Source organism: Lagopus leucura, unplaced genomic scaffold, assembly GCF_019238085.1.
Source record: "Lagopus leucura isolate 7727_CA_CO unplaced genomic scaffold, USGS_WTPT01 111-31_obj-0_obj, whole genome shotgun sequence".
Classification (NCBI taxonomy): Eukaryota; Metazoa; Chordata; class Aves; order Galliformes; family Phasianidae; genus Lagopus; species Lagopus leucura.
In genome coordinates this window covers 5,271-13,485 of record NW_024962923.1, presented here as the reverse complement: position 1 = coordinate 13,485, position 8,215 = coordinate 5,271, and the positions used below count along the sequence as shown (strand labels likewise).

Here is an 8,215-nt window from a genome sequence, read left to right as displayed (position 1 = left end):
CAGGAAGCTAAGATGAAATTGCTAGTCTTCCTGAAGAACAAGGTGATTTGTTCCTGAGGTCTCAGTATTTTTTTTTATACACTAGCTGTCTCTCCTGAGCAGTGTTCTTTTGCGTAGTTGCTTTCAAGGGTATTCCCTGAATCAACAGTTCCCTGAATAATGTGAATTCTGGTCTTATGAAGTCTGAAGTGCTCAATTCTGCTGCTTACCTCCCTGACTTTCCACTAGCTCCTTCACACAGTCATCATGTGTTTAATACAGCCTGAACTACCATCTGGGATTATATGAGGGCCACTCGAAAAGCAAGGCCCCCTACTTCATTCTGTTGGACCACATCAGAAGCAGATGTTCTTGGGATGGCAGCAGAGGGTGGACCTTTGCAACAATATTCCATTACATTTTCTTGCTTTATGACAGATGGCAACAAAGAGGCACTCTGACATGAAAGTGCATGTGAACCAAAGGTGTGTCACTGAACCTCTCCATGCAAATAAAAGGCATCCATCCACATTCATCAGTGCTTGCTGAACATTTATGGAGAGGAAACAGTGGATGTGAACACGGTGAGGTGGTGGGTGATGCATTTCAGCAATAATACTGTCATAGGTGCTGTGAAACAGTGGGTCACTTCCACAGGTGCAGACTTCTATGAGTGCAGCATACAGACTCCTGTTCATTGCTGCCAAAAATGCATAGCTGATGGTGGTGACTCTGCTAAGAAATGGTGCTTTGTAGGTGAGAATGTGCTCTTTCAAATAGCGTTCCTGTGCTCTTTTTACCTGTCGTAGTTTCTATGGAAATAAATAGGAGACATTACTTTCAGACTGAGCTGCGTATTTGACAGCAGTTTATTTCTGCTTCCAGAACTCAGCATTGCTCCTTCATCATTTACGTTAGGATACTGTCATTAGCACCATTTGAGAAGTCCAGCCTTGTTTGTCCAGTACTGTTGCTCTCTCAGCAGGTGACCTCATGCTGAAATCCTCTCTAAGGAAGTGATTTCTGCTAGTTTGTAAATGTCTTTCCCAGCTTTGTCTTAAACAGGGCATCTATAACAGACCCCATCAAAATTTGCCTCATTTTCATCTCATCTCAGTTCTCATCTACAATTTCAAATATCAGCACTACATAATCAAGGAGTACCTTAACATTAAGCATAAATCCCCCTCCTCATCTTCCCTATCTGTTCTTCCTAAGCAGCCTGTACCCTCCCATGCCCATGGTCCAATAATGCACAATATACCACCATGATTCCAACTGTGTTCTCTGTCTCCCTTTCAAAATGTTGTATTTGCAGCTATTCCTCTGCCAATTATGGACTTAGCTTCTGATGATGACGCCAATTTCATGCTCTTGTCTTGCACTTTCACTGCAAAAACTTTATTTCTTATTTCTCAGATGCAGACGTCCAAAGGTCTAGACAAAGATGAAGTTAAATTTCCAAACTTGGCATGGAAACTGCTCCCTGGAAATTCAGGTGACTAATGGTATTCTATGGTATTAAAAGGGCTTACAGGGAAATCAAGAGAACTATAGTGCAGTAAGTCTGATGTGTGTACTGGACAAATCAGAGGCACTATAATAGACCAGAAATAATGGACGCAGGAAAAAAGTGACAGCCCTTCTTTTGTATTTGTAAAGGAAGTAATACTTCTCAAACCTGCTGGGCTTTTTGATCAGATAAAGATTAGACAGTGTAGGTAAGGAGATTTAACTATTAAGACTGCATCTTCAGTACTAAATAAATCTACTTCTGAGTGCAGTCTCTGGTGTCAGATAGCGCTGCATCCAGTGCTTACTGCTTGTAATCACCAGAATTGCTCGCTGCACTGGCACTGTCTAAACACTTGGTTTGACTCTTGCCTACTTTCCATTCCACACCAACTAAATAGAGTATAAAACCATCATATTTGCCCTGAAGTTTTAACAGACAATGATGTGGAAGGAAAATTGTGAACTGCAGCTTTGACATTGCTGCATTACTGTTCACAAGAAATGGTGCATTACTTGTCAGAGCAGATTTCAAAGGGAGAACTCCTTATTCTTTGTACTAGACCTGGAGAGACTAGAAGGTTATTGGAAGAAAATAGAAGACTGGGAGGTCAACATGGGCAGTTCAGAAGAACTTTCAGGAGAAAACAAGACCAAAATTGCTGTGGGTTTTTTTTTTTTTTGTCTTGTTTTGTTGTTTTGGGTTTGTTTTTTTTTTTGTTATTTTGTTGGTTTTTTTTTTTAGCATATTCTCCAGTTGTTCTTTTGGAAGATGAAGAATATATTAAATCATACTTGCAGGCAAACTATATTGACGAATTTTCACCCACAAGATTTAAAAATTTGGGGCATAAGGATACTCAGACAGATATCCCTTAAAAAACTCTTGTCTACAGATCGCGAGCTTCAGATTTATTTTTATTTATAGAGATTATCAGTCCTACACAAGCAATACTTTTCTGTGACAGGATCCACTGGGCATTCCCTCTTCATGCATAGGAGTACTCAGTAATCTGAACTACTGGATCCAGAAGCCAGACGGATTAAGCCCCAGAAAACTCTGACCCACTTCCTCTGTCCAAGTGTGGGGCAGCCAAGTCAGCACCTGTTCTTGACAAGGGAGAGGTTTGCAAGAGGAGGCAGCCATGTCCTGATGGGAGGAGGGAAGAGGGATCCTGACACCACAGATGTTCTGCCATCCCTGTTGTCATTGCTGCAGAGCCTGGAGTCCAGTGGTACGAGAAGGAAACCACAGCACAGCTGGAAGAGGCAGAACGTGAGAAATCCATGGATGCAGGCAGTCCTGCACAGCAGTACAGTGGTGAACATAGTGCTGACGCTTCCCACAGTGGAGACGACATCCAGACATGCTGGAAACAGATTATACCCCATTTTCTGAAAGTTCCTGTAAAATATTCTGAGTTGGAAAGACTACACGAGAATTACCAAGTTCAACTCCTGTCTGCACATAGGACTACCTAAAAATTAAAGCATAATTCTGAGTATTGTTTAAATGTCTATCTACTATGGCTGCAGCAGAGATCTAACCATGGCCATGTAAAGTGTCTGACTGGCTCCAGAGGCCCTCATTTGTTCACATGCTATTTTCACAAGACAGCAGATTCCTGATGCTGCAATGGATCTGTGCTATGAAGCACTGTATCTTTCCTCCAGAAAACTCACTGTAGCCCTGCGTCTGTCGCTACTGCATCACAGTTCTCCTCAGAGTACACAGTACTTTGCCTTGCCATCCCCAATTTCTCGAAAAGCAAAGGAAAATTCACCAAGCAGAGGGGAAAAAAAAGCATAAAAACAGAACAAACAAACAAAAAAAGACCCATAAACAAATATGGTTCTACCTTCCCTTGAAGTTACTTTGTTCAATCCCTTTTTCACGCTGAAACAGTCAAGCACATCCATAACTCCAGTTATTTCTCAGCACCAAAATAACTCACACCTGATAGACACTTAGAGGCCTGGCTAAGCACAACCATGCTGCCCTACAAACACCAACTCCTGGTTATCACAGAATCACAGAATTGCTGTGTTATGATGTTGACTTTCCTTGTCTTGTGTTCAGTGAGCATGAAGAGAGGAGGCAGAGGCACTCATGACAGTGTTGAAGGGTGACAGTGGAGCACAACCAAGCACTCCTGAGTTCATGGTTCAATGCAAACTACATTCTCATCTCTGCATTTTGGAGCAACAGCATCAACCTTGTAGCCTGTTTAGTTAGAAAAAAATTTCACATCCAATATCTCCATGTAATTACCATGGAACCATATGCAGACCTTCTGTTTAAGTCCTCTGTTCCTTCTACCTGGAGCTGCTCTGAACATGACCTCCTGGACAGTTGCAGTGACATGAAAAGTTGCCACTGGCCTGGTCTCCATTTCAAATGGATTGATCTTTTCTGCCTAGAGAAGATCAAATAAAGTAAATCCTGGCAGACCATACAAGAATCACCTAGGAAAATTTAAGAATGGATCTTCCTGGGAGTCAGTATGCATGATGGAAGATTTAACCTTGGCCTCTGGTGAATTCAATCTGGTGAATGAAAAGTACCTGTTAGTGAGCTGTCATCTCTCTGAAGAAGCACAGCATCACAATCACTGTCACACAGTTCATGCTCTCATGAGAACATCAGATACCTTTGTTAATGTCTCTAGATTCAGTTAGCCATACACCCATCCTAGAGCAGCTGCACAATGGATTTCACAGCCATTTAGAGGAGGTGTGCTCAAGTCAGGTGGGTATCCAGTCAGTGGATGCCAAAAAACAGGACATACTGAAACATGAAGTTTCTTTGCCAAATGGAGGATGCTTTTAAAAAGATATTTAGTTGTTTCCTTTGCGCTGGGATCCACAGGCTCTCCCAAACTTTCACGAAGCTTTTTGTGATCTTGACCAGCACCAGCTCCTTTTACTTGACTGCAAATGTGAAGAGAACACATTCACATTAAAGATCAGCAGGAGATCTCAAGATGGCATCGATCTCACCCTGTCCCTTCAGTGTCATGTCACCAGCAATTTCACTTGGAAAGAGGCTTGGTTAATTTTGCTCATATCAAAAAGGAGTTCAATGCAGGAGAAGCAGGAGAGCCAAGAGTGCCTGCGGATAGCAGCCTGCATCAGAGACCAGGTAAGGCAACCTGGACTCTAGCACACAGAATGAAATTCTTGGTCTTCATGCTTGCAAGTACCATGCAAGATTCCTAGGAGAGGCCTGTAATGCTTCTTTAAATACAAATCCCTTTGCATTCCCTGCTAGTCAGTCCTACAAGGATGGAGAGGGCTCAGGAATGTTTGCTTCTGCTCCACTAGGAAACATCCCATGGATGTGCAGATGTCTGCACTGTGGACTGTGGCAGAGTGGCTGAGAATGGCTCTAGTTTGACCACGTACTATGGGGTTGTTTAGAATGGAGAAGGGAATGCTTTGGACCTCACTGCAGCCTTTCAGTACTTAGAAAGGAGATTATAAAAAAAGATGGAGGCCAACTTTTTACATGGCCTGACAAGGCCATAGGACAAGGGGCAATGGTTTTAAACTAAAAGAGGGGAGATTTATATCAGATGTTAGGAGGAAAATCTTTACTCAGAGAGAGGTGGTTCACTGGCACTGCTGCCCAAAGAAGTATGGGTGCCCCATCCCTGAAGGTGAGTATGGCCAGGCTGGATGGGGCTTCGGGCAGCTTGAGCTGGTGGGTGGTGATCAGTTCATGGCAAGGGAGTTTGAACAAAAAGATATTTAGGGGCCCAATTTAATCAAAACTGTTCTATGATTCTATGACTTTATGATTCTCTGTGAGAGTAAAGACATGCAAACTTTGTATAGCAACAGCAGAGTGAGCTTCCACCTTTTGCAGTGCTATACCCAAACTGTCACAGTTCTGCACAGCTGGATAAATGCTTTCTCATCTCAATATCTGCAATTTCAAGGGACAGCAGTCTACAAGCTCCCTCAGCAGCCTCTACAGGCTCCTATATTCTACCACAGGAACAAATCCAGTAAGCAAGACAGAAGAGATCAACAGAATCATAGCAACTATGCCATGGGCAAGATGCCACCCAACTGTCCTCCACTTCCTGTCAGGGGATTGCCTAGATGCCTTTCCATCCCTTAGACTGTCATTGCCCATAGCACTTTGCAGCCCAAATGCTGCCTTGCAATTGCATTTTAGCTGTGATAGACACTAAGTGCTATACAACTGCTTGCTCACTATCTCAGCAGGAGAGAATTGGAACAGTAAAAATGAGAATATTTGTGAGCTGAGGTGAAGATACCTTAATAGACAAAGCAAAAGCAAGCAAAACAAAATAAGGCACTCACAGAGTCACATGGAATCACAGAATCATCAAGGCTGGAAAAGACCTACAAGATCATCCAGTGCAACCATCCACTATCACCAACAGTTCTCACTAAACCATGTTCCTCAACACAAAATCCAAACGTTCCTTGAACACCTCCAGGGTCGGTGACTCCACCACCTCCCCGGCAGCCCATTCCAGTGCCTGGCCACTCTTTCAGAGAAGTAGTATTTCCTAATGTCCAGCCTAAATCTCCTCTGGCGCAGCTTGAAGCCATTCCCTCCAGACCTATCATTAGATACATGAGAGAAGATCCCTGTCTAGGGAGACCAGGACTAGAACATGGTATTCTAAATGTGGCATCACTAGGGCAGAGATCCCAACATAACTGCCCTCTGTCTGAGAGTCCCATTCACAGAGCATTTGCCCAGGAAGTGGGGTCTGTGTGCAGCACTCTTCTCAGCTAAGGAGCGACGTGCATGCTCAGCATCCTTTACATGCCTCTGAGATCTTGGTCCCTTACCAGCAGGTAAGGATGTATTCTGGTTGCATGCATTGTCCACAACCCCATCTCGAAGCTTGTCCACTGTGCAGGCAGTCACACGACCTACACCAACATTGTTTCCAAATTATGGCTTTAGTTCCCATAGATACAAATGCACTTAGATCCCAACAAACGCACTTAGACCCCTCCAGTCTCATGCTCACCATTTTCCAGGGTAGCTAGCTCTAGCCATGGGTGGCTTTATGCTTACTTTTATCACAAGACAACTTCTAGAGGTGTTTCCTAACCTGACTGTAGGAGGTGAAATCTTTCAGAGGTGAAAAATCTCTGAGAGCAGTGTGGAATTCTCTTGTGCTCTTAGCTATATTGAAGAGGACTAGGCATCTACATCTTGCATGCAGCACTGCATAGCAGGAGGTGCTAAGAACATACTCTGCATCTCTCCTGGCCTTCCTGCCACTCTTTGTGCCCATGTCCCGCTGGGTGGCAGGAGGCCTTCTTTGAACGTAGCAAAAAGACTTGGATGAGGAGGAGCAATACTTTGCAGCTTAGCCCTGAAGTTTCTGCATTACTGTTCTATGCTGTGTGGAGGTTGCTGTGTATGCAGTGGGGCTGTGTGGATAAAGTACATATGGGCAAAACTCGTAGTTAATCTTTGAGGATTGCGCTAGAGGAGAACAGAAAACTTGTCAGGCTCTACATGCTTTATGCATCCCTGATCATTCTCATTAGCTGCTCCTTTCCCAGGAGCTCCTCCAGCTGTGTACCCCTTCCTCCTCCAATGTCTCCAGGCCTTCCTTCCTTACCTCTGCAGCCCCCACCCGCTCATGCCCTGCTGGCAGCCCTAGCTGGCTGCTCCAACTAATCCCTTCAGCTGATGTGACTTCAGTGACTTCCTCAAGGTCTCCTGGCTATAACAGGACCCATGGAGCAACCAGAGAGCAAGAAGTCTGTGCTGCTGAATGGGTGAAGTTCCCTGATTTCCTCGCTACTTTAAAATATATATATACCTTTTCATGATTTTCAGCATGCAACCACTGCTGTTGGCCATGCTGCTATTATAAGGTCTGTCTAGACGTCAGTTTGCTCCGTAGCTCCTGCTGGACATCCCGACATAGAATGCCCAACCTCTGCTGTACCAACATTTCTGCTGCTCTCAGTGTAATAGGAGAGCTCACAGGAACATTAGCACTGGACAAGCAGAAATGTCAGAATGCTACTCTATGACAAAACCTTTCATCCCTACCCTTTGATAGGATGTGACTAGACCCCGCAGGCGGTACAAAAACATTTTCCATGTTAAAGGGGCATTTATCAGTTCAGCTTATTGCTAAGGTGCATGCTCTCATTGCTTCCTGCAGAATGTGTTTACTCCATATTTTTGATGCACCATCTAGATGGGAAATGTGCCATTAAACAAACACTATCAGTAAGTGTGCCTGAAGGAATGAGGTGAGAGAACTGATAGAAGCAATAAACGCTTTCCCAGGAAGAATTACTTAGGGTCATAATGAATGAGACTTAAAACCCACAGGTTGAAAATGATTGTGAATCACTCATTCTTTGCTATGGTGAATGCAATCAAAACTTCCTTGGTTTATCTGTGAGCACTTGTAAAGACAAGCAAAAGTCACAGACTGGTTATGAAGAAGTTATGATGGCCTTGCTTTGCCTTGTCCCTTGTGCTCCATTCAGAAACTAATTTCTGCAGCTTGGAATGCAGTTATGATTTACCTTCACTAAATGTCAAGGAAGGTGAACAGGTCTCTCCTAAGAGGAACACTGGTGACAGATGTGTTGTGAAGTAGCTTCCTACAGAGCGGTGTTCTTGGAAGTTCCTAGAATGAGTTAACTGAACACAAGAGGCAAACAAAGCCCATAATCTGTGATCAAAAAATGAGCAGATTCA

At 43.7% G+C, this 8,215-nt stretch overlaps 1 long non-coding RNA gene across 1 annotated transcript; it reads left to right on the top strand.

Annotated features, from left to right (window-relative positions):
• Positions 1-557: 557 nt before the first annotated feature.
• LOC122190904 lies at positions 558-3,286 on the top strand. The gene is made up of 2 exons (XR_006182248.1): positions 558-1,477; positions 2,460-3,286. It is a non-coding gene; the product is annotated as an uncharacterized LOC122190904 (long non-coding RNA).
• Positions 3,287-8,215: the final 4,929 nt, after the last annotated feature.